Source organism: Lutra lutra, chromosome 10 (genome assembly GCF_902655055.1).
Source record: "Lutra lutra chromosome 10, mLutLut1.2, whole genome shotgun sequence".
NCBI classification, from domain to species: Eukaryota; Metazoa; Chordata; class Mammalia; order Carnivora; family Mustelidae; genus Lutra; species Lutra lutra.
The window spans coordinates 89,609,105-89,636,923 of NC_062287.1; positions in this window are offsets into that span (position 1 = coordinate 89,609,105).

Sequence of the window (27,819 nt, forward strand, 5' to 3'; positions counted from 1 at the left end):
AACCTATAGCATGTCCCTGTTCTTATGCATGGATGCTGGATTTAGATGTGTGTGTCTCCATCTTTTTTTGGCTTTATTCAATAAATTTTTAAAAGAAAAATAAAATCATAAACATGGTAATAGGTCGTAATGGGATTATAGTAGTGAGAAATGAGAAGTGACTATTATTCTATATGTTTAAAATTAAAGAAATATTACTTTGAATTTGATCTTCGATATGAAGATTGCTTATAGTGCCCAAATTATATTTACCATAAATATTAAGGTAAAAGGCTGAAATGTAAACTCTGTATGGACATTGAACTATATAAAATTACTTTTGTAACAACACAAATGGGGGGCAACATAAAAAATTAGAATAGTTATTTTAATTAATGGACATTTGGAGAAATTTATTTCTTTGAGAATTTACTTACAAATATAAAAGTAAAAATCTGAAGGAAGGATTACTTCAAAAATTAGCAATAACATCTTGTGCATGAATTTTCTCACTTCTGTGTCTACTAAAAATAAAGCAAATGGTTTCTAACCAGAATGTATTTTTGAGTGTACACACACACAATTACTCATTTAAATCTTAAGTTTTATTTTTAACATGTCACTTGCTATATTACATCAATCAAAGAAAGCATCCTTCAGGTTTCCAAGGTGGTCAGCACTGTGTGGAACACATGCCTAGTTCCTTAGAACATTTTTTTTTAAAGATTTTATTTGTTTTGACAGACAGATATTACAAGTAGGCAGAGAGAGAGAGAGGAGAGGAAGCAGGCTCCCTGCTGAGCAGAGTGCCCAGTGTGGGGTGGATCCCAGGACTCTGGGATCATGACATGAGCCAAAGACAGAGGCTTTAACCCACTGAACCTACCAGCCGCCCCGAACATTTTAACTTAAATTGAAATTTGTACAGCTCAGGGCCCAATATAAACCAGAGCACAAAATATGTTGCTTCCTAGTAAAAGTTCTTGTCCGTTCACAGTTGCCCCAAGATACAGTAGGTGATTTCCTAGTCAGTTTAGAACTTTCTGTCTTGGTTAATTTAGTACTGTGTGGTTTGCCCTTTAATTGTTTAATACCACTGTATAATATTATACCACCTTAAAAGTTTTAGGAGAAATGTGGCATTCCTTTAGGAAAGCAAAGTAGAACAAGTATCAATATTCTGGCACAACTCTGAGCAAAGGAATATTTTTAAAAAATCAGAAAAAGAGAATCACTTAAATCTGTTACTCAAACATTACCTGAGGGAGTGGGTCAGTTGGGACAGTGCTGTATCTCCAGCATCCCCACCCTCTGCAATTATGCCACATTTAAAAATCAACAGAAATCTTGAAGTGTCAGAGATATCCTGTGTCCTATACATTTGCAGTTAAACAGAGATGCTGTCAGGGTGTTTGAGGGTTCAGCAAATTTACCCTCATTCCACAAGGTGGGGTTGTTTCAGTGTGAAATACAAGAGCAAGAGGATCAACCTGAGATAGGTTCTTACCCTATTCTAGAACAAAGTACTATTTTGTCATTAAGAAGAAAGACAGAATTTTGTGAATGTATAAGATGGAAGTTCTTGGTGCACTTTATTTTTTTTTTTTTTTAATCCTAAGCAATGCTTTATCTGGATTTGAAATTGAGATGATTCTGTTGTTTATAATTAAATAACATGAGTAATATTTGTTAATTCAACAAATAGTTACTGATTTTCTCCAGTATGCCAGGCAGTGTTTCACGGCTTGAAAACAGAGAACTGAACAAATCAGTAAAAGGCAAACACAACAGAAGTGTTCATGGAGCTTATATTCTCTTAGGGCTATGGAGGACCCACTGGGTTGAAGATGGAACACACAAACCAAACATAACCCAATCATACAACGTATTAGATGATAATACGTTCTAGGGAGAAAGTGAAAAAAAAAGAAAAAAAAGAGGCTGCCCAGGGCGGAGGGTAGGGTATTGTTACGATTGAATAATTCGATTTCTGAACACTTCCCTGGAAAGGAGATAGAACTTGCTAATGGATTGGATGTGGAATAAGATAAAGAAAGAACAAATGATCTTCAGATCACAGAACTTATTATATTGTCAGATTTTTTTTTTCCCCAGTCCATAAAAAGTGCTCCTAGAAGTTTAGGTTTGGGCCTTTGTATCTGGTTTGGGATCAGTATAGGCTACCCAAGATAGCTTGTATCTACTTCAAGTCTTGAATTTCTTGATCTAGCCACATCCCTGCCACTATTTAGCTGAATGACTTTGAGCAGGTTACTTCTTACGAAGATGATGGATTGAAGTGATGGCCATGGTGACAGTCACAATAGTGCTGACCATACGGTTCCGTGTTTTCCTGCGTTTCCCATCCTCATGTGCTATCACCTTAGACTTTCTGACTGGGTGATGCCCAAAGGGATGTATTAAAAGCAGATTTTAATACATATAAATAATAACACTTTGTGATAGTGGAGCTTCATCATAGATTAATTAAGAGTTTTTCCATTGAAACAGATAAAATAATGATGCTTCCTACAATCAATGGTACGTTAAGACTCTGAAATGCAGGTAGTATTATCCCAGATATAGCATAGTCCTTAACTTATTCTCATAGGACATTTGGCTTTATGTTTACATAGATATGAGGTTATTACAATATAAAGGTGGAAACTGTATATCTTAAAGTAGAACTAGTTTCCTTTTCTTGTGAACGTTTTTTTTTTTTTTTTTTAAGATTTTATTTATTTATTTGACAGAGAGAGACCACAGTAGGCACAGAGGCAGGCAGAGGGTGAGGGGGAAGCAGGCTCCCTGCTGAGAAGAGAGCCCAATGCAGGGCTTGATCCCAGGACCCTGAGACCATGACCTGACCTGAGCCAAAGACAGAGGCTTAACCCACTGAGACACCCAGGTGTCCCTATTGTGAACATTTTCAAATGAAGAGAGGAAGAAATCTCACATTTATTGAATATTTTTGTCCAGTCCTGGGCTTGTTGTTTCCATTGTAAGTATCTAATTTAATCCTCACATTAATTAAGAAAGAAAGCTGTGATTCTGTCCATTTTTAATGGACAACGGGATTGAAGGGGGTATGAATCTTGTTCGGTCATTCAGCACGTATGAGTGTGGAGCAGAGACGTAGCCTTGGTCCTTTGTCTCCAAGTCCTACACCTTTTACGTGTCCCAGAAACAACAAATAAAGGAGATTCATCGGGAAGACTCTTTGAAAGAAATCATAACTGACTGTTAACGAGTGCTTAGGAGCCAAGAACTTCGTTGGGATGCCTGGGTGGCTCAGTTGGTTGGACGACTGCCTTCAGCTCAGGTCATGATGGAGTTCCGGGATTGAGTCCCGCATCGGGCTCCCAGCTCCATGGGGAGTCTGCTTCTCCCTCTGACCTTCTCACTCATGCTCTCTCTCACTGTCTCTCTCTCAAATAAATAAATAAAAATCTTTAAAAAAAAAAAAAAAGGAGCCAAGAACTTCGATTTGTGCCTCAGCTCTTCCACTGGGTAGTTTCATGACATTGAGTAAGTTCTTTAGGTGACGTGAATTTTGAGTTTCTCACCCATAGAAGGGGAAATATTAGTAGCTAGCACATGGAGATATTTTAAGGATTCAAAGGATCAGTATGTGTTAAAAGCTTAGATTAGATAATTATACACCACTATTATTATTAATTGCATTCTGAAGATCAGAGTCTGCTAACAGAATTTCTCAGTGTGTTCGAAAATGCCTAAGTACTCTAGGACAAAAGAATGCAGCATACAGCCCAAGCTCAAATAAAGGAGAGAAGCACCGCTGTGCACACTGCCATCTCACATCAGGAAGCCATTTGGAAAACCTGAGGTGTGCAGGAGGGATGAGGATGAGAGAGAACAAACTGGTGGAATGAGCAACTGTTTCTCCCTGTTTCCCAGTCACTCAGACTCGTCCTTTCTCCTTATTCTGGACCTGGACTGACAAAGATTCCCATGAGGACGGATCTTGCTGCAAGCTGGACAACGTGCCTGAGAACTCCGTTCCATACTCCAAGCACAGTATCAGCCTGTGGTCAGAAACTGGCGGGTGTGGAGGGTTTCCGGTTCAGCTGTGACAGTAGCAGGGGCAATGATGAAAGAGAGAGCAGGACGGAATGTCCGCTTGATCTGTGGTCTGCAGATTTTTCTGCACAACTGCCCTCTTGTCTTCTTCTGTCTCACAGTGCTTTCACCACTTGTTTATTTCAATAATGAGACTGATTCTGCTATTGGAACTGACGGAGGCCCACATGCCTCCAAACTGAAGAGATTGGCAATGACACAGACTGAGTGCTAGTGAAACTGGTCCAATTAACTTGTGTATTTAAACACCCATTGTCTCGGGTATTTGAGTATCTATGATCTGAACTTGGTATTTGAGTACTTATCACGTGAACCAGAGCTTGAAGTAGTGAAGGAGATAATGCCTCAAAGACAATAGGATAAAATATTACGTGATGATAACATGGGCTGCCTTAAAGGAAGTACCAGAAGACAGGTAAGTTCTGTGTGGCATGGTTCAAGGGGACAATGATCATATCTGGCTTATGGAATATTGTGAGACATTATGGGAGAAGATACGTTTGCAATGGTCTTGAAGAATGATGCCATTTAGATAGATAGGGGAGAAGGTACTGAGCTCCTTCCTCATCCTCCCCTCAACATTTGTGGCTTACTTGGGGGTGGACATTGTAGTAGCTGGCTTGCAATACCATTGGAAAATTTACTGAATTTGTGTTTCAACATCAGAGGTGTAGACAAAGTAACAGTTGGAGGGAAGCTCACAAGATCTATTTTTACAAAGATTTTTATTGATTAAGAGCTCTTCTACATTACAACATATTTACATAGATCTTCCCCATTAAAGCTTTGTTTTCTTACAACCACAGATGTATCATAATAGTCAGCATGGATGTTATTAAGAGAAAGTGTGACCCTGCAATCACAATCTTTATTCACAGCTTGGGAGTGGAATTTCTCAGGAGTCACAATCGTTAACCTCATCGGCCCTGAGCAAGTAAAAAACAGATCAGTATTTACAAGCCCTCTTCATTGTTGGTAAACTGACGTTTTGCTAATAACAATATTAGTTTCATAAATATAATTTCCAAAGTCCAGTATCAATACTTAAAGCTTTCCCAGAAATTGTAGGGAAAGACAATAATCCAGCTCTATGAATATACATGAATTAGAATGAAAAGATACAAAATCCTCTTTAGATAAAAAAAAAAAAAATCCATGTTGGCTATGACCAGTGACACAGGATGAGAACCAGTTCTTAGAAGAGTGTTATTAACATAAATGAAACACTGGTGTGAAAGGAAAGCCAACACAGCCCTGAAATACCTGCTGACCCCAGACCGCTACTCCTGTCTCTCATTGCCTTTCCACGGATCTGTGGTTGAATATGAACTTGGGTTCGGCAGTCCACCCATGTGGAAAAATGCAGCATGGAATTGGAACTGCTGATCTGAATCTCTGATGAGAGATCAAACTAGAAATGTAGATGTGAAACTTGCTCACACAGAGATGATAGTGCCAATATGAGAGTGATTGGCATAAAAGGTTGGAGCAGTGCTTATTAATCCTAAGGATTACCCCAGCGCCGTATTATAAAAACACAGATCACAGATTGTATACTCAGCCGTTTGGACCAGGATTTTATCTCCATGAACACATATACATTTTTTTTTTTTTAATTCAGGAAGGGTCTTTGAAAAATAACCACAAATTTGAAAACAGAAAGCATTTTTCTCTTTTAATATATATTAAATTCAATAGTACTTCTGTGCTTTATAGCTTATGCATTATTAGAGCAAAGAAAAGTTGCATTCGAAGTACTTTTGTATCTACAGTATTAATGAATCCTTGAACTTGTACCAAAGAATTTTTATGTAAGTATTTCTTCATTCTGTTTTACCAAGTAACCATTAACTGTAGTCTCTTCAACTGCTAATAATTCATAATTATTAATACATAATTCATAAACAAGTAGCTTAACAAGGAACCTTGTTCATTAACGAGTAGCCCCCCAGAGGAGAGATCACTCAACAATACAAAAGAGTGTTTTTAAGAATTGGAAATCTATGGGGCACCTGGGTGGCTCAGTGGTTTAAGCCTCTGCCTTCGGCTCAGATCATGATCTCAGGGTCCTAGGATTGAGCCCCACATCCCCCTCTCTCTCCGGCCTGCCTCTCTGCTTGCTTGTGATCTCTGTCTGTCAAATAAATAAAAATAAAATATTTAAAAAAATATATAGAATTGGGACTCTATCTCTATCTATGAATGGGTGGTATATGAACAAGAAGCTCCAGAATGTGCTGGAGGAACAGCTCGCCACGAACATGTACTTGCACAAGAATGCGAACGTTCTCTCCCAGGAGACTGTGCAACTCAGCAAGGGTTGAGTGGGTTCACCTGACCCAGACCTAGAACCAGGAGAAGCCAGCTAAAGACCTGAAGGCTACAGCTACCCCTCCACCCCCCTTCTACCCTCAGCCCCAGAATACCATGCCCTTGGGGTCGGTGGGAAAATAGGGTGAAAATCAATAGGTTGAAAGACTGGACATGAAAGGGGTTGGAGGCCTGATGGCTGGTGTTAGTGACTGTGTTTTAGGGGCAGAAACCCTCAGGAGGTAGGGATTCTGAGGGGAGGGGCAGGGATTTCTGATCTTTCTTGGCCCTGGCTCCCAGAGGCCTTTGTCTTCATCTCTGCATGAGCTCTCCCTCCCCAGAAACCAACTCTTTCTGTTTACTTTTATTTCTTTATTTTTTTTTTAAATTTTATTTATTTATTTGACAGACAGAGATCACAAGTAGGCAGAGAAGCAGGCCGAGAGGGCGGGGAAGCAGGCTCCCCGCTGAGCAGAGAGCCCGATGTGGGGCTCGATCCCAGGACCCTGAGATCATGACCTGAGCTGAAGGCAAAAGCTTAAACCACTGAGCCACCCAGGTGCCCTTACTTTTATTTTTTAATTTATGTCTGGAAGCCTGGCTACTCTGCATTTGGGACTGGGGATGTTTGGGTGGGGAGCGGTCCATGTTCAGCATTCTAGGGGGGGGTGGGTGTGTGGTGTGTGTGTGTTGTGTGTGTGTGTGTGGTGTAAAAGCTGCAGCCAAAATACCATCTGGCCAGATGGGCCCACCCACAAAAAAACACAAACACACACACAAAAACAAAAAAACAACTCTCTATCTATCTATCTATCTATGATGAGAGAGAGAGCGAAGAGAGATTATGAGCAGGCAGAAGAGGGAGAGGGACAAGCCAACTGCCCGCTGAGCAGGGAGCCCAGTGCAGGGCTTGATCCCAGGACTCTGGGATCATGACCTGAGCTGAAGACAGATGTTTAAACCTACTGAGCCCACCCAAGGGCCCCATATTGGAGATCTTTTTAATAAATGGAGAATGTGTAGTTACTTCAAATGGTAGGACTATAATGCCTTCCTTACAGCTTCTCTTTCCCCCCGTTTCATCCCTCTCCTCCTCCTCCTTCTGGATATGGAAGAGCTTTTTAAAAATTTTGTTACAATTTTATTTTTGAGAGAGAGAGAGAGAGAGAGAGCACAAACATAAGCAGGGGAGGGAGGCAGAGGGAGAGGGAGAAGCAGACTTCCCACGGAGCTGGGAGCCTCACACAGAGCTCCATCCCAGGACCCCAAGATCATGACCTGAACTGAAGGAAGACGCTTAACCCACTGAGCCACAGGTGCCCCTGGATGTCAGAGAACTTTTGACTGAGGGGTTTCTATTTTCTGACTCCATATCACACGCTCTTACTATTAAAACCTCTGTCTTGCAAAAATTAGTCACCTTTCTTCCTTACACATTCTGAATGTGGAGGTAGACACTTCCTCTAAATTATAGATGGTTTTGTTCAGATGAAAGTAAGACCCACTTGTTTTTCCACTTTCCATAATCAGGGTTCTTGCTAAAGTGTCCAGGTGTGTGTGTTCTTTCTGGGCTTCCCCTCCATTAAGGTAATGACTGTTCCTTTGGTGTAACCATAGATTCTGAAGGATTGTGCTGTGACCTAGACCAAATGAAACGCTACTTTCTACTAAACTCCAGGAAGTAGTTTCCATCCACAAATGCATTTTAAATTATATATTTTGATATTTAACTTCTTTTATGTAAAGCCTATTGCCTGCTTTTTTGCCCTAAAAACTTTCAAGATGGAGCTTTCATTGCCCTCAAGAAACATCATAAAATTCTCTTTATGTTACGGCATCAGCTCAGCCTGTTTTATTTGCAATCCTACTATAAAATATAGCCTGACTCTCAGAGTTCTAATTATTGTAAGTAAAAGGAGAAACTGTGTGCGTGTGAGAGACAAAGAGAGAGAATCTATACCCTAAATATATGATTATACATGATTGTATAAAAAATTTTAGAGATCAAAAACTTAATAGCTCTAATAGCTCTAAACTTAATAGCTCTAAAAAAGGTATAGTAGAGGTGAAGCATTTCTAAAGCAAAAGGCTGATAATACTACATGACAGAGTGAATAAGAAAATTGTATACTTGGGCAAGTGATAACGGTTGTCTTGGTACTGAGGAAAATATGTGGAATTATTCTCAGCTCATCAGGATTTGCCCTACTGCTTTATTTTTATTTTTCCACTTATATAAACTTTAAAGAGGAAAAAAAAAACCCTAAAAACATATAATGACATATATGTTGGAAATTCTGGCAATGCACTGTCAAGAAATTGAAAAGGCAAGTTGAAAATTATTTTTTAAAATTTGTTCTTTCAGTAAATACTTTTTATTTAAACTTTATTTACTTATTTGACAGACAGAGATCACAAGTAGGCAGAGCAGCAGGCAGGCAGAGAGAGAGGGGAAGCAGGCTCCCCACTCAGCAGAGAGCCCCATGCAGGGCTTGATCCCAGGACCCTGGGATCATGACCTGAGCCGAAGGCAGAGGCCTAACCCACTGAGCCACCCAGGCACCCCTATTTCAGCAAATACTTAATGAGTTCTTATTTTGAGCTGGATGCTGTTCTAGATGTTTTGTGACAGTCAAGGTAGACTCAGTCACTATTTTCATGGCATTTACTTTGTGGAGATAGAAACAGACAAGAAACAAGTAATTTTCATAATGTCTGATGACTGTTAGGAGAAGAGACATAAAAGGTGCAGAGGGAACTTGTAGCAGTATTACAGTACACTAACCATTCTGTGCAGTTGATGAAGTTGGAGGGATATCTGGTTGACAGGAAGACAGATCCAAGGTTGTGAGGGCTAAGTCCCATAAGTCCCTTATGGGACTTCTTCTCCCATAAGACGTCCATTCAATTCAATGGATTCCCTAAAATATTTTAGCTGCTCTTTGGCTTTGAGCACTATTTCATCATTTATATTTTGGGAGTAGGTTATGAGCTAAAAATGGTAGAACTAGTTTGTGTTTACTACTTACCAAGTCTTCTGTGGGTAGTCTCCAAAATCTCTTTAGAATGTATGAGTAAGAGGGTGCCTGGGTGGCTCAGTCAGTTAAGCATCTGCCTTTGGCACAGGTCATGATCCCAGTGGGATCCAGTTCTGCATGGGCTCCCTGCTCAGCGGGAAGTCTGCTTCTCCCTCTACCCCTCCCCCTGCTCATGCTTGCTAGCTCGCTCTCTCTCTGAAATAAATAAATAAAATCTTTGTTTTTTTAAAGAATATATGAGTAAGAGCTATTCTTAGTTTCAATATTTGAGGACTCAGCCATAGATGAAGTAGGAAAGCTCCCACTTAAACATAATGAGGTACATTAACGTAATAGGTTGTCTGCTCTGGTTACTTCTGTTGCTCATGTGAGACCCTCAACTAAGTACATTCCAGTTAACATAGGAACATAAAAGTCGATGAAGTCTTTATTTTTCAAATATGGCAGTTTCTCCATCCTTACACTTTTTGAACCTTACCACGCTACCATACACATATGGTCCTCAATTACCTCTTGAATCTGAGCTGGGTTGAAGTTAGTTTGTAAACAATTGAATTTGGCAGAAGTATTGCAACTTGGGTCTCAAGACCTGGTCATAAAAAGCAAGACAATTTCTGGCTTGTTGGCTGGGAAACTTAACTCCGGAGACCTAAGAAATGATGTAAAGATGATCTTGAGGGGACCATGCTGTGAGGAAATTTAGCCTCATGAAAAAGCCATGTGAAGTGCTCTGCTCAACCACTCCAGCTCTGGGTCCAGCCAATAGCTAGCACCAACTATCAGACAAATTTACACAGTCCTAGCCCCCTGTGTTCAGGTCAGCTCAGCCTTTGCACCTTTCCAGCTGAGGCTTCAGATAAGGGACAGACACAAATAGTTCTTGCTATATTCTTATACATTACAGACACACAGAATCCATGAGCCTAATTTTTTAATCATTACTTGGGGCGACTTTATTACATAGCAATAGTAACTGAAATAGTTACTGTGATTGTCAAACATTGTTTTACAGAGGAGAGTTAACATGCACCAATAATATTATTATTTATTTATTTTAAAAAATTTTTATTTTAAAATTTCTTTTCTGTGTACCAGAATTGTTTATGCACCACACCCAGTGCTCCATGCAATATGTGCCCTCCATAATACCCACCACCAGGCTCATCCACCTTCCCACTCCCTGCCCCTTCAAAACCCTCAGATTGTTTTTCAGAGTCCATAGTCTCTCATGGTCATCTCAACCTCCAATTTCCCTCAACTCCCTTTCCTCTCCATCTCCCATGTCCTCCATGTTATTTGTTATGCTCCACAAATAAGCGAAACCATATGATAATTGACTCTCTCTGCTTGACTTATTCACTCAGCATAATCTCTTCCAGTCCCATCCATGTTGATAAAAGTTGGGTATTCATCCTTTCTGATGGAGCATAATACTCAGAGTGTATATGGACCACATCTTCCTTATCCATTCGTCCATTGAAGGGCATCTTGGTTCTTTCCATGGTTTGGTGACCGTGGCCATTGCTGCTATGAACTTTGGGGAACAGGTGGCCGTTCTTTTCACCACATCTGTATCTTTGGGGTAAATACGCAGTAGTGCAATTGTGGGGGTCATAGGGAAGCTCTATTTTTAATTTCTAAGGAATCTCCACACTGTTTTCCAAAGGGCTACACCAACTGCATTCCCACCAACAGTGTAGGAGGGTTCCCCTTTCTCCACATCCTCTCCAACACACTTTGTTTACTATCTTGTAATTTTGGCCATTCTAACTCATGCACCAATAATATTTAAATGAAGATTGTGGTTTATGGCAATTAGGATAATTTAAGAAATACAATGGTCAGGAAGATCAAGTCCTTGGTCTTTCTATTGTTTGGTGTAATTGGGTCAAGGTGAGATTAGAAATATGAGAGAGATTATTGGCACTAAGTAAACTTACTTGAATTTAGCCTTTTCAAAAGAAAAACAGGAAAAACTCCTACTTCTTAGAATTCCATTATAAGGCCATCATTAATTTTCAAGCTTTTATTGTTTTGCTGGACTTTCATCAAAGAGGGGAAAAATGATCAAACACTAGATAAAGAATAGGTACTTTTATAATACTGTGAAAGATAAAATAAAGATATAATAAGTTCTAGGATCTGAGAAACTCACTGAATTGGTTTTTTAAAAATTATTCATTATAAAATCTATTTGGTTAATTTTTTGTCTCTTTTTATTCCTAGATTTTAGAGGAACATAATTATGTGTGTGCTGTGTTAGGACTTAATCAAAAGGAAGAGAAGCAGAGAGTCACATAATTTTAACAATCCAAATTGTATTATTTTCCTGGGAAGCTGAGGAACTCTTCAGACTTTATTTAATATGCTGTGTGCCATCCTGCCATGACACTGTGAAGTCCGTAGCTTCTAGTTACTTAATGTCATTTACAATCACGAGGCTTATGTTGTGTCCCTTTCTCATTGCATGAAGATTTACAAGCAGGAGATAAGATCAGTCAAAGTTATGCATATTAATTCAGAAATGATAGATGAGTCTAGGCGGTTTTCCTACTTACAAGAGAATGAAGTACATTTTTGATCAGAGAAAGAAAGTTGAGTGGTTTGCTTGTGTTTCTTGTTGCTCATAGCTATTGAGTAAGATTATATAATGATTTAATACTGTGCAGATTTTTACAAAGCATATGCATGTCAAACATGCAATTTATTTCATTGGAAGCATTACAAAATAGTGTTTAGTCTGATGTAAATATAGTGCTGATGAAGATTGCCAACATAGATAATGAAAGAGTATTTTCCTACAGAACCATGTGTTCAAGTGGCACATTTAATAAATAGTCCTCTTTACCACTACTGTAATGCATTGGTGATAGTTTGGTTGCTCTGCCAAGTCTTTCGATTATGCCATTTCTCTAATTTTGGAAGACTATCTATTCAAAACTGATAGGAAAACTGTAATAATTAAAAATAAAACAATAATTTAAAACTGCCTATTAAATGCAATAAAACCATGGAAATTCAATTGTTTTCATAACTGTTATGAAATACTAAGAAATACTGTGAAAAAGTAAGAGAATATAAGCATTGCAGCAGATTTTAAAAAATCCATCTGATATCATTCTTGATCTCAAGACTATATAAACATTTTTATATAGAACAGGAAGTATGATGGGTGTAATAACCATAAAACAAGGAAACAGAAGAGTGGACACCTCCACAGACTCCTCATCCTTTTATTTCTATTCTGAGATCACTTTTGTGTGTTCTACACACAACAGCAGAAAGACCTTAAGCACAAAAAAAGATAATGTTTTTACTGTATTGGGACCCTGTCAGTGCCAGTCTGCCTCATTCAGAGTAAGATCGAAATGTATGATAGGATCTCCCAAATCCTATGTAATATGGCCTCTGGATACTTTGTTGATACTATTTTAGATACTATTTTATTCTTTCCCCTCTTTATTCTTGATGTTAAACATTGTTTTTGGTATTCCTTAAACATTTCAGCCATAGTCTTGCCTCAGCCTGGTAAAGTGTTTCTCTAGGGTTTTCCGAGTGGCAACAGTGTATCTTACTTGAGGGCTTTGGGTATTACCCTTGGAAGGGGGTATGTAGGCTACACAACTCACATTGTCCTCATGACTCAGATGTTCTTCCTCATTGTGAATTAATGGAAGTCGTTTTAAAATGAGCAAGTGGGAAACAATCACAATAAGTGGGAATTGAGTAGTCTGACCACTTCGGAAGTATTGGTAGTAGGGGTAGAGTGGGATAGTTGCGACCTCTGCATATCAGTTTTCTTGGTACCAGAGACTGGAGCTCCTTTGTGTAACTGAATCAATGTGAGTTTGCTCCTTGATGACGTCAGAAATTCACCAGGTTTGAGTTTTTGCAGCAAGTAAGAGGATTATGGTGAATCGCTTCTAATACCATAACTCCCTGAGCAATGGGTTCCTTTATTTAGATGTTAGGATGAATATTGAGATAGGGAACCCTTGTCATCATATGTAGAGGAGGGCATAAGGACGCACTTGTATCTTAAAGAAACATGCTGGTACCTACATTGTGTTATGTAAATGAGGCTTGTGCTTGTCCTTGGGTAAGATTTTAGTATTATGAATGAGGAAAGGGTAGTTGTCAGTCATTCTAGAAGTCACTCCATAGTCCGTCTGCCACCAGCATGAATGGGGCTTACACTCAAACTGGTCTGGGTAAGCCAGGCTAGCTCAAGGTTTGTCAGGGCTCTTGCTATGCCTGAGGGGCGGTTTCAGCTTCCATTTGCCTGAGTTAAGAGGTAAGCTGGAAAGAAGAGTTAAGGAAAATGTGGGATGAATGTCAGTGAGTAGACGCAGTGGTCAGTAAAGGTCAATCTTGGAGTCTAGCTGGTGACACTTGTCCTAATGAAGGTTACTTTCTAAAGAACAGGATATGAAACTCAAAGGCCCTTCCTAGGGACCTGGTTGTAGGTAAGAATAATTTTATATATCCAGACATGCATTTCTTTCTATATCCATATCTGTCTATCTATCTATCTATCTACCTATCTAGAGTCAGACATAAAGTTCTTAATCTGTTCAGTGAACTCTAGGACTTCATTAGTATCCAATGGAATGATGATATATCTATTTTCTCATAAAATCATTATCCATTGAATAAGTCCTTGATGAGCACCTACCATGGCTTCTAAAGCATTGGTAAATCTTGTGGGACAATCTAATGTGAATGGGGTTGAGCTCAAATAAAGTTCACTGTTTGCTTGAGTGTGGGTGCATTCTTTTCGACGCTACAGCCATTATTCATATGTCAACAATAAGCAATTCCTGTTGGTTTGGTGCAGCTTAAAGGAGGTAAAATCCTTAAGACAAACTAAAAGAAATCAATTTATGGAAAACCATTCCTAGTTTATAAGAGTAAAGTAATTTAATCATTTAGGAAATTATATTAATGATGAAGACCATAAAGATGGTGTTGATGAAAATTAATATGTATTATTAAGTATTTATTATGACCTAGGTACTTTTAAACAAAAGTTACTTAGTTGTCACACAATCTTATAATATAGATACCATTACAATCCCCATTTTACTGATGAGAAAGAACGATGCACACAAAGAGGTTAAATAACTTGACTAAACTTGCACAGCTGATGATTGGCAAAGCCAGGACTTGAATTAAGGTTGTCTCTCTCCAGCTTCTAGAAATTCTGACAGTGAGATGTATTCTGAATTGTCAACATGGTAACATGTTTATGAAGTAAGTGAAATTGGAACATATAGAATACATTTTTTGATAGGAGTATTTACCAGTGACTGTGTTCTATTCCCAGTAGTTTAATTAGGGGCACTGTTAGTTCTGAGTGTGATTGATTGTACAGAGAGTAGTGGTGTTGAGGACAAAGGTAGAAGGTGGAGGCATGACTGGCTGACCTTAGTCATTTACAGTTCCAATTACCATGAATTTTTGAACTTTCAGGAAACGAATTCTCATTTGAACTAGCTGATTTTGAGCAAATCACTCTTTGGGAACTGATCCTAAAAGATAGTCTCAATCACTCTCGGAGGCAGAGGGACTGATGCTGTTTGACATATTGCTGGCATGCTCTGAATCCACATGCCTGTCAGGATTTTGAAAGACATAAAAGGAGTTTTTAGCTATTCAAACTGGGGGCCTAGGGGACACTCTGAGTCTCACAATTGGAAAAGAAATAAATTGTGTCAAGTGTTTACTACTCAAATCCTCCCTCAAAATTGGCATGTCAGATTTGCAGGAGAGGGTGGACCCTTCATGTCAGTTTCCAGTAATAGTAGGGAAAGAGTATTTCAGATCTGCAGCACTTAACACAGAAAGGGTGGGGGATACTGCTGCACAGATTGGGTGTCAAGACTAAAAGGTAGGGAAGCAGTGCCAGGGAAGGAATCCTATTTTTATAAATGTGTCCAGTTTCAATTTTTGCTGTTTCAGATGCTTTTTAACTCTGGAGCCCCAGCAGGCATTTCAACGAAGAGTTAGAAACTTACATAGTGATTCCCAAATAATTTGTCATTATGAAGTCTTCTTCATTATTTTATCTTAAAAAGTAGCACAGCATTTTCACATTGTGAATGATGCTAATACCACGGAGACATGTAGTACAGAAAGTATACATACACTGCTATTTTTAGTTATACCCTTCGAAATAACCATATATTAGCAATTTTGAGTTTATCCTCTCAGTTTTCATTCCTTATTTTACATCTGTATGAATACACACACACAGAGTTTCATGGCTTTGTGAACACTGCTTTTTTAAAAAATTTATTTTAACAAGGTGTCTTAAACATCTCTCCATGTCGTTCTTTTCAAAGGCAAGATGGAGTTTAAAGGTAAGTATACAACATAATTTATTTAACCAATTATATGCAAATGAGTATTTAGTTTATTTCCAATTTATTTGTTGGTGATTTTGTTCTTCACAGTGCTTTAGAAACTCCGTGTCTGGCCCTGGTTCCAAACTAGTTCCAAACTAACCTTCTGCCATAAGGAACTCTGCAGCTGCACAAAGTATGTGACACAGCTCTCTTCAGGCCTTGGACAGCAGGCAGTGCAGTATGGTGATCCTTGGGAAAAGTCCCTACCTGTGTCCTGACCTGATACTGAGGCCACATCTATGGAATACTGTGTAGTGGGCTAAATCCTAGAAGAGCAAGGAGATCTGCAGATTGAGGGTTTCTAGACCACTGAAGCAGCTGGAATTTGGAAAGTCAGGGAAGTCTAAGGGAGGCAGGGAGGCAGGGCCCAGAAGCCTGATGCGTTGGTTCCCTGATGATCATTGTGCAAGTGCTGAGCTAACAGACAGAACGACGCAGCTCCAAGAGACCTAGGGGCTACCATGGAGTGGAGGGCTGACTGGGGGTATCCAAGGTAGGGAAGTGCTGAGGGCACTGGAGTTTCACCCCAGCCAATGTGGGGAGCCTTGCTGACAGAGCACCTCAGACATTCAGTTAAGACCCCAGAAAGGATACACCTTATCAGTAAGGACCAAACTGTTGAGTAAAGTCCAAAATCAGAAAACAAAATACACCAGCCATGACAAAATATAAAGCCAAGGGCATCAGCAGTAATTTTGTTCTGATAGGCAGATCAAAAGTCAACATCCTCTAAAAGAAAGCAACACAATCTGGACTCCCCTATGGCTTATCATCCACAATTTTCAACATAAAAAATGTTTGTTATTTTTCTAGACATGTAAAAAGTAAATTTCATCCATTATCATAAAATGTATTCAGTATAAATAGACTGTGAGATGACCCAGGTATTTGCAATTATCAGACATGTCCCTCCCTCCCTCTCTTCCTTCCTTCCTATTCATACGTGTACTTTAAAAAAGATATTGTAAATACATTCAGAGGCTTGCAGGAACAGATGCAATGAGTAAATAGCTAAGAAATAATTAGCAAAGAAATGGAAACTATATTAAAAAAAGATCTTCTTAGTACTGAATTAAAGGCACATTAATAGGAATTACCCAATCTGTAGAATAGAGAGCCAAAATTTTACAAAAATAATGAACAATGATGTATGGGACAATATTACTCTAGCATATCTGTAATGGAAATATTAGTATGAAAGAAAAGAGAGGAGACAGGAAAAAATGAAGATGTAATGCTCCCAAATGTCCTAAAGTTGTTGAAAATATCAAACTTCAGAGTCGTAAGTGTCAGAAAAATCAGGATAAATTCAAAGAAAACAAAAGGACTCCTAGGTGACCTATATAACAATGAAATGCCTTAAAAATGATATTCAACTCTGTCAAAGTACTTTAATACTTTTTGTTTTGGTTTCAATGGAAATATGGATAAATATTTGATTTCTCTCATTTTGCAGCTTACTACGTAGAGGTGTCTCTGTGGGAAGCAGTTCACCCTCTGTATAAGGAGGCCATATACTTTTGTAAAATATACTTTTGTAAGTCCAATCTGGCATCAAGAGGTCTGTGTGATTCCAAGTCTATTAAGGAGTGTTCTTTCCCAGGCAGTTGGAAACAAAAATCTGGTGTTAGGAATATCTGGCTGTTCATCAAAAGTCATGCCTCGTGGGTGCCTGGGTGGCTCAGTGGGTTAAGCCGCTGCCTTCGGCTCAGGTCATGATCTCGGGGTCCTGGGGTCGAGTCCCGCATCGGGTTCTCTGCTCGGCAGAGATCCTGCTTCCCTCTCTCTCTCTCTGCCTGACTCTCTATCTACTTGTTATCTCTCTCTGTCAAATAAATAAATAAAATCTTTAAAGAAAAAAAAAACACGTCATGCCTTATGAACCAAAAAAAAAAAAAAAAAAAAAAAAAAAACCTTAGAGAAATACAAATGCAGCAGTTTCAAATAGGAGTGCCAAAAAGACTGTGCTAAACATTTTGTAAATAAGTTTAGTTTTTCAAATGACATTATTTTTGCGTCCTAAAATGAAAAAGTAAGCCAAATAACTTTGGGGTTGGTGATTCAATTCTGGAAAACTGTATAGCCATTTGGCATATTGAACATTGTATATCCTCCTGTTTCTTTTTCCCCTCCTTCTGATGTTCCAAATAGGCTATATCAGACCTTTACATTCTGTTACTCATGGAAATAATTATTTTTAAAAATGATAGGAAGTGAGAGAGAATATGCTCTCTGTGCTCCATTTTGAGTGATTTCCTTAGATACCAAATTCAGTTTAAACTTCTTTCTTTGGCTGTGTGGAATTTGCTCTTTCACCTATAAACTGAGTTTTTATTCCAAGTCACTCTATTTCACATGCATGAAAATTTTATTTGATTCCTCTGTAAATAGATGTCTATTCTGTTAATATTATTTGGTTATTTGATTTTGCCTCCTACTCTTTATGTTTTTAATTTTTTAAAGATTTTATTATTTATTTGACAGAGAGAGATTACAAGCAGGCAGAGAGGCAGGTAGAGAGAGAGGAGGAAGCAGGCTCCCTGCTGAGCAGAGAGCCCGATGCGGGGCTCGATCCAGGACCCTGAGATCACGACCCGAGCCGAAGGCAGTGGCTTAACCCACTGAGCCACCCAGGCGCCCCTGTTTTTAATTTTTTTAAACAGATTTGAAATAGGTTTGTTCAGGTGCCTTATTATTTTAGTTCTTTTCTTGGATGTTTGTATTATTTTTATTTTTTAAAGATTATTTATTTATTTGACAGACAGAAATCACAAGTAGGCAGAGAGGCAGACAGAGAGAGAGGAGGAAGCAGGCTCCCTGCTGAGCAGAGAGCCGGATGTGGGACTCGATCCCAGGACCCTGGGATCATGACCTGAGCCAAAGGCAGAGGCTCAACCCCCTGAGCCACCCAGGGGCCCCGGATGTTTGCATTATTTACTATCACTCATGAAAATCCATTTATTCATGTGGTTTGCAACTATTTTAGTTTGCACCATAATTGGCAAGTGTTATCCTTTGTGGGAGTCCAGGAGCCTTCAGCTATGAAAGTGGTTCCTATAGGAAGAGCTTTTTATTTCAGTCGGATCAATAGAAGTTTTGACAGTTTGATACCAGATTTTGTCAATTTCTCAGCAATATTCTCTCTCACTTCCTAGGTGTGAATTTGTACCTTACATCCATGTGTGGCATTTTTGTGTGTGTGTTTTTACCTGCAGTCTAGAAAAGGCAACACTTACAGAAGATGGCTTACATGCTATTATTTTAAGGGGACTATAAGTGCAGAGAGTAGCAGTAGCATGGGACAAGGGGAGTGCACATAGAACAGAGAGTTGATTTGTATGTGTGTTATCTGGCTGGCTGCTAAGTGTGACTTATATTGGGATTATGTCTCTGAACAGCTTTGTAAGTTTCCTTTCAATAGCATTGCTGTGTCTTAGGCAGGGCTAGGAGGGAGAGAGTCAGAAAGGAGAAAGAAATTTTTCTGGGATCCACTGGTAAAGAGTTCAGGCTATACCTGTGAACTTCCCTGCACTTCAAGGTTTCATTTGCATGGATGTCCAGCAGGATTCCTCATGTTTGAGAAAAACCCAGGACAAAGGCAGGAAACATACAGCGTGTGGGCAGGTAAGAGGTATTGTGTAGTCAGGTGGGGAGTTTTAAGTCTTGTCTGGGTACTCAGGAGCCACCAGGAGTACAAATGCCTCGGTCATTTTGACTCTCAAGAATCTCTTGTTAGCTGCAGCAACTTCTTCCTAGAAACATCACCAAAAGCAAGAGAAGCAAGGGAAAAAATGAACTATTCGGACTTCATCAGGATAAAAAGCTTCTGCACAGCAAAGGAAACATTCAACAAAACCAAAAGACAACCGACAGAATGGGGAAGATATTTGCAAATGACATCAGATAAAGAGCTAGTATCCAAAATTTATAAAGAATTTATCAAACTCAACACCCAAAGAACAAATAATCCAATCAAGAAATGGGCAGAGGACATGAACAGACATTTCTGCAAAGAAGACATCGAAATTGCCAACAGACACATGAAAAAGTGCTCGACATCACTCAGCATCAGGGAAATACAAATCAAAACCACAGTGAGATACCACCTCACACCAGTCAGAATGGCTAAAATTAACAAGTCAGGAAATTACAGGTGTTGGCAAGGATGCAGAGAAAGGGGAACCCTCCTGCACTCTTGTTGGGAATGCAAGCTGATGCAGCCATTCTGGAAAACAGTATGGAGGTTCATAAAAAGTTGAAAATAGAGCTACCCTATGACCCTGGAATTGCACTACTGGGTATTTAGGTGAAAGATACAAATGTGATCTGAAGGGGTATGTGCACCCGAATGTTTATAGCAGCAATGTCCACAATAGCCAAACAATGGAAAGAGCCTATATGTCCATCAACAGATGAATGGGTAAAGAAGATGTTGTATATATGATACGTGAACAATGGAATATTATGCAGCCATTGAAAAATGAAATCTTGCCATTTGCAATGACGTGGATGGCACTAGGGGTTATTATACTAATGAAATAAGTCAATCAGAAGAAGACAATTATATGATCTCACTGATATGAGGAATTTGAGAAACAAGACAGAGGATCATAGGGGAAGGGAGGGGAACATGAAACAAGGTGAAACCAGAGAGGGAGACAAACCATAAGAGACTCTTAATCTCAGGAAACAACTAAGGGTTGCTGGAGAGGAGGAGGTGGGAGGGGTGGGATGGCTAGGGGTTGGACATTGGGGAGGGTATGTGCTATGGTGAGGGCTGTGAATTGTGTAAGCCTGATGATTCACAGATCTGTACCCCAAAATAAATAATATATCGTATGTTAATAAAAAAATTTGCTTGCTTTTGAGTTATCTCTTCATGCCATTAAATGTTTATAACTTTTGGGGGGAAAAAAAGAATCTCTCGTTAGCCTAGATTCTGGACCCTGAAAAGAGTCTGAGTAATCATCAGAGCTGGTTTGATCAAAAGACAAGTATGTGATCCTGGAAATTCCATAAAGCAATCTAGCAGATTTTGGTTTCATTTTTCTATGGAGTACATTTTTTCCTTTCTTTTCTCTTGATAACTGATCATCTTTCTCAGTGTACATACATGGATGGGTAGACACATATTTAGCTCCTTTATTTTCATGGAAGTAGTAGTTATTTTATGTTCTAGGTTTTATGCTGAATGTCAAGATTCTATTTTTCCTGCCTCATCTCATGCACAGGTATATTTGGCAGGCTGTCATAATGATCCAAGTGAGGGAGAATCACATATATATGTATGTAAAACTTCCCTACCTTACAGGGAATGATTGACTAAGACATGGAAGGTGAGATATGTATGATTTTTAAAAACTATGGAATACTATGTAGATCTTGTTCTTATGTTGGTGTTTATTAATTTATGAAATTTCAGAGAGAAGAGAAATTTATATTTTTTAATACACCTCAGTTCCAGTGACAGTGTCTCAGTGCATAATTTTAGGCATTATCTCACCCAGTTTCTAATAGACAAATGTTCTTACGCTATAGGTAATGTCACTCAGATATTTTGGATACTTTTAAAGTCATCTGAAGAAAGATGCATAAATAATCTAGACAATGTTATTTATTTAAAAGATTTTGTCTAGTTTTCTATATTTAAAAGTTTAGCTATGTTTCCTTTGTGTGGATCTCATTGCAGATACATCTGCTTCTATTTTGTGTCAGAATTGGAATGCTTCCACAATTACATAAATTGTACAGCTTCCAACATTATGGGCTGAAAAAGTTTATAAGTTTCTAAAGTGCGACTCAGCTAAATTAATATTAAAATATTTAAAATAGTATATTTGATGTTGCAATATGACACAAAGTTTAGTAATTATTCCTATTAGCTACCTGTGTCATGGCAGATAGCTAGGAAAGTTAGAAAAGACAGGAGTAGTAATATTTACCATTAAGCTAGAGCTAAAACACAAAGTAGGAGTAGATTGATTGACCTTCAAATAAGAACAATAAAATTATTTCCTATTTAATTGCCTCCCTCACATCTGGGTTGGTTCTATAAGTGCTGCTGTTCATCAACATTCTTTGTATGTTTTTTTCTCCTTATTTAACCACATTGATGCCTTCGCAAAGTAGCCCCAGGGAGAAGGTCTTCCACTGGTAGTCTGGGATGAATAAGCAATTATGATTAATAAATACCAGATTATTGCCCATTACATACACAATTGAGTTTCTGAGATTTTTAGGCAGTAAAGGACTTAAAAGCCTATGAACGGCAATTAAAAAGTAAGAAAATAATATGTCCTGACTAGAGAATTGTAACAAGAAGACATGCCAGAATGCAAACCCAAATTTAGAAACTTGGAAAAATAATTAGAGGCAACTAAATCTTGTTTGGCTTAGTGTACATCCGGCTAGGGTTTTTCTAACTTGTGACGACACTTTGAGATGACGCCTCCCTGTATCCCCTCTTCTCACCCTTCTTGTCACAGTCTCACAGAATCTTTCAATATCAAATTCTGTCTCATCCCATGAGAGTAAGGGAAAAATAAGTTTGTTTTTAGGATTTAGGTGGAGAGACTTGAACATATTCTTAGTGGCTTTTAAATTAAAGGGACAGAGAGTGGAACTACCAACCCAAACTCTCCAGTTCAGGTGAATATAGCATTCTTTGGAAGGAATAGATGATTTTTGTCGATATATTATTTATGGACAGGAACTGTTCCTCTTTAATAGGAGCAAAAATTAAGTAGCACTATCAGTTGTGTTGAACCAGGAATGCCACTTCTATCCCAACGGATGTCAGCACAAATGAGTACCCAACAGTGTGAATGCACTTAGTATATACTTAGTGAATACACAGTGCTGAACTGTATACTTAAAAATGATTGAGATGGTAGTTTTATGTAAATTTCAAATAGTGTAAATTTGCCTTAAATGTGAGTGTAATGTAAATTAATGTAAATTTTAAAATCCATAGACCAAACCTCATGAACTCCGAGAAGAGACTGCATAAGGGTGAGAATATTAGAAGATAGGGATCATTTGGGCTCATCTTGGGGACTGGCTATGGTACCATTCAAAACTGACATTGTTTCTTTTTCTTGTGACGTAGTATATTATATTGGACTAACCTATCCATCAAAATATTTTTGAAAACCGCATAAGATACAAAAATCATATTTGAGACTGGTAGAAGGCAAACATGTTATGTTGTATGTATTTTACCACCATTAAAAAAAAAAACACACACTGATGCATTTATTACCCTACACAGTTTCTGAGGACCAAGAATGCAAAAGCAACTTGACTGAATGTTCCTGGCTTTGGGTCCCTCGTGAGGCTATGTTTAAGCTATCTGCTTAAGTTGCAGCCATGCAAAAGCTTGACTGGGGCTAGAGGATCCATTTTCTTTTACTTAATTTTTAAAAAAATTTTAGCATAGTTGACACACATTCATTAGTTTCAGGTTTATAACATAGTGATTCAATTTCTCTATACAGTATGCTATGCTCACCAAAGGCCTACCATCTGTCACTATACAATGTTACAATATCATTGACTGTATTCTCTATGCTAGGACTTTTATGATCATGAATTACTCATTCCATAGCTGGGAGCCTGTGTCTCCCACTCCCTTTCATCCATTTTGCCTGTCCTGTACCTCCTTTCCTCTGACAAGCATCAACTCATTTTCTATATTAATAGGCCTCATTTTGCTTTTCGTTGGTTTGTTTATTCATTTTATATTTTAGATTCCACATATGGGTGAAATCACATGGTATTGGTCTTTGTCAGACTGACTTATTTCAGTTAGCATATCCATTTTGTTGCAAATGGGAACATTTTTATGGCTGTGTAATATTCCCGTGTGTGTGTGTGTGTGTGTGTGTGTGTGTATGTGCACGCATGCACGTATGTGTGTACATACACCACAGCTTCCTTGACCTTCAAGATCCACTTTCAAGAGGAATCACTCATCTGAATGTGACAGGAGACCTCATTTTCCCTGATTCATGGTAGAAGGCCTCAGTTTCTCACTTCTTGGCCTTTTCACTGGGGTTCCTGTCCTTATGATATGGCATTGACTCCTGGAGAAAGGGTTCAGGAGTGAGGCAGAAGCTACGGTGTCTTTGTGACCTAGTCTCAGTAGTGCTGTGCCATCACTTGTGCTCTATTCTAATCCACAGACCAAACCTCATGAACTCCAAGAGACTGTGTAAGGGTGAAATTGTTAGAAGATAGGAATCATTTGGGCTCATCTTGGAGACTGGCTATGGTACCATTCAAAACACATTTGTTTCTTTTTCTTGTGACGTAGTATATTGGACTAAGCTGTCCATCAAAATATATTTGAAAACCGCATAAGATATAAAAATCATTTTTGTGGCTGGTAGAAGGCAAACAAGGAAGTCAGAATTTGAGAGGCCAGGATACCTGAGAGAGTGCAAATGCTTTGCACTGAGACCTACCTTTACCTGCTTTCCCTGCTCAGAGCATTTGCTGATTTGTGGCACTGAGCACAGGGGACAAGGAAGCAGCAGTGATAGTTTTCCAGGGCTGGGGAGAAGAAAATTGGTGTTTGGGGTCGCATGCTCAACCAAGGGCCAGCATATGTGCAGTGTTATAGCTGTAGGCATTGGAGAAGACAGTAAGACTTGAGGGTGTTGGTCTGTGTTATATATACTTTATCTCCTCATCTCTTTTACTTCTTAGCCCCTGGCATTTGGTGAATATGATTTGAAGAAATTTTTACATCAGATTGGAAATACATGAAAATTAATTTTGTGATTAGAAGAAAAAAGCAATAAATTTTACATTGAAGTCAAACCTGGGGTAATAATAATAGTAATCATAATAATGAATACTCTCATTGTTATGTTGGCCTTATGCTGTGTACTCCATTGGAGGCTTCAGAAGGAGAGGGATTGAGGCATGTAAGATTGAGGTAGTTCTGGTCCATATATTGTCTTTATTTATAGAAATAAGACTTTGGCTTATTTTATCAGGGCAGCAATAATGCATGGGTTTTCACCTAATTTGGAAAATATACTTGATATTGCTGTTATTTATATCCTGTGTATAATGGTTGATGTAAAAATTCACTTTGGAGGACCCAGGTAACACTTAAAAGAGATAGCTGGTTATCTTTATATAGTTATACACACACAATTATGCATATCATAACATATATACACATAATAGTTACATAAATATATAACTGATATATATGATATATATGCATATATATATGTAGATATACTTTTTAAAAAATTATTTCTTTATGTGCTTACTTTGGGCAGACACTTCCAATGCTTTATAGACATAACATTATTTAATCTCCAAAGATATCCCTGTGAGGTGAATATATCACTCAAAGTTAGGCTCAGCTGCTATCGCACATTGAAACCATATGTAGAATAATCTCTCTCTCTTTAAGATACTAGTTCTAAGAAAGATTTCCATGTCGGTACTGTTTTCATTTCATATAGCAAGGGACCTACTGCATTCCATTTTTTCTGTTCTTCAAGGTATTGTCCTCACCTACTTAGAAAGGTTGATGACCTAAAATTTAGGTTTTAGTTGGCTCAAAAAAAAAAGTAAACTGCAAGAAGAACATGGAAGAAGAGTACTCTTAATCCTATAGATGTAGTCCTACAAGCAGCTCTCATCACTTTTGCTCCCCATTTCTGTGGTGGTAACATCTAAAGGCAATGGGCTTAAGAATATAGTCCAGATATTTGTGGAAAACTAGCAGTCTTTCCTATGATAGTTATGGTAGAGGTGCTGGTTGTTTCTCAGTATATTCTTCCCTTTTATTTTGGTGATAGAATTCCTACTTTTTGGCTTCTGGGAAGTCCATCTATAATGGATGCCATATTTTCCAGCCTCTTTTTTGCAGTTGGATATGGCCCCATGTCTAATTCTGGCCAATGTCGACCCTTTGTGCCATGCATCTGCTTTTTTTAGTCAGCAAGTGTTTACTCTTTACCTCTTCATATTTATTCCTTTCTTCCTTCTTGGTCTTACATCAAAATGCTGATTTCCCTGATCTCTGAAATAGAGGCCATGAAAGAACAAGATCAAGGGATTCTGGTCCCTTGATGCCATTCCCATCTTATTGCTCTGTGTTTTATATGAAAGAGCATTAATTGCAATCTTGCTTAAATCTTTGTTACCGCTTGAATCTCTATCACTAGAAGTTAAATATAATCCTACCTGATGTAATTTGATATTATTATCCTTATTTTATTTAATGATTTATTTATTTATTTATAAGAGAGGGAGAGAGAAAGGAGGAAGGGGCAGAGTGAGAAAAAGAGAGAATCTTAACCAGGGTTCATGCCCACCATGGAGCCTGACACAGGGCTTGGTCTTGAACCCTAAGATCATGACTTGAGCCAAAACCAAGAGTTGGACACTTAACTGACTGAGTCACCAAAGTGCTCCTATCCTTATTCTAATGCCAGATATATGGCCAATGAGGTAAATGATCTTGATTTAGGATATAAAATCCAATTTGTCTTTCTCCAGATTAAGTGCTTTTGCCCCTTTGCCCGTAAGCCAAGACACAGATGAAAACAAATCACAAGCTTTTTTAGTGACAATGAGAATATACATATGTCTCTTGAGGCAAGAATTTTAGCAAGCTGTTTAGTCAAATCACTGTGCTGAACCAACTTTTTATGTCAGTGTGTCAAAACAGTGCTACCTTTCCTTTCCTTAGCAAGCCTCATCCGGGTAGCTCTTCATAAAAGCCCTAGAATTCTGAGCCTCAATGGAAGAAATAAAGAAGAAAGTTAGATTTGTTGGGCTAAATTAAACATCAGATAAAAGCAAACAGGGAATGGGTGCCTGGGTGGCTCAGTTGGTTGAGCAACTGCCTTCGGCTCAGGTCATGATCCTGGACTTCCAGGATCGAGTCCTGCATCGGGCTCCCAGCTCCTTGGGGAGTCTGCTTCTCCCTCTGACCTTCTCCTCTCTCATGCTCTCTCTCACTCATTCTCCCTCAAATAAATAAATAAAATCTTAAAAAAAGAAAAAAAAAAAAGCAAACAGGGAAATGCTATCAGTTGAGGGAATAAACAGTATATTTATTCCAGTGTGTGTCTCCAGTGCATTAGAATGGAAGGATACAAATTGAATCTCCTCTCTCTCTCTATTTTCCTTTGTTGACAACAAATGTTGTGAACATTAAATCCATCAGAGTGCTTGTTGGGAGATAGGTTAGCTGATCCTTCCCAATGATTGACATCTTTGAGTTCTAGAGAATTGACTGATGTAGAGATGATCTAGTCTTTTGACCTTGAGGCTGTCATATTGGTAGTGTCATGGAGTTTGCACTGGTTATAAGTTGCTGACTGAACCTGATCTTCTTCCTTCCCTATGAACTAGGATTATGCATTAAATGGGGGAAAAATGAAAGCTTAAGCTTCTATAATAGCCTCTTCTCTTAATAACAACATTAATATTCTTAATGTGTTCTGAGATGTGCATTAGGCATGTAGTTACTGATTAAGCCATTATGTTGTGTTATAAAATATTCTCTTCTAGAAAATAAAAGAGATAATATTGTAGAGATTCACTTTGGCAGTGTGGAAAGAACACAGAAAGATGAAGATACGAGTTCTAGACTCAGCTCGGCTACTAACTCACAGGATGACCTTGAAGAAGGAAATCACCTGAATTTTCTGAATCTCATTTTCCACATCTATAAAATAAGAGTACAACAACCTCTAAGGGGTCTTTCAACTGTAAAATTAAAATGGGGAAAATCTGGACTTTCATTATCTCAATTATAATATAAACCTTTTCTTGTGCTAATTTTTGGGAGCAGGAATAACTCTCAATAGAACTACTTTTATCAGTATTTTACCATATGGAGTTATTTTTGATTGAGGGGAACACAATTTGACGTCTATCTTTTTTTAGTTTTTATAACCCCAAACTGTGTACTAATAACCAGAATGGACCATCATAATATCTGCTAG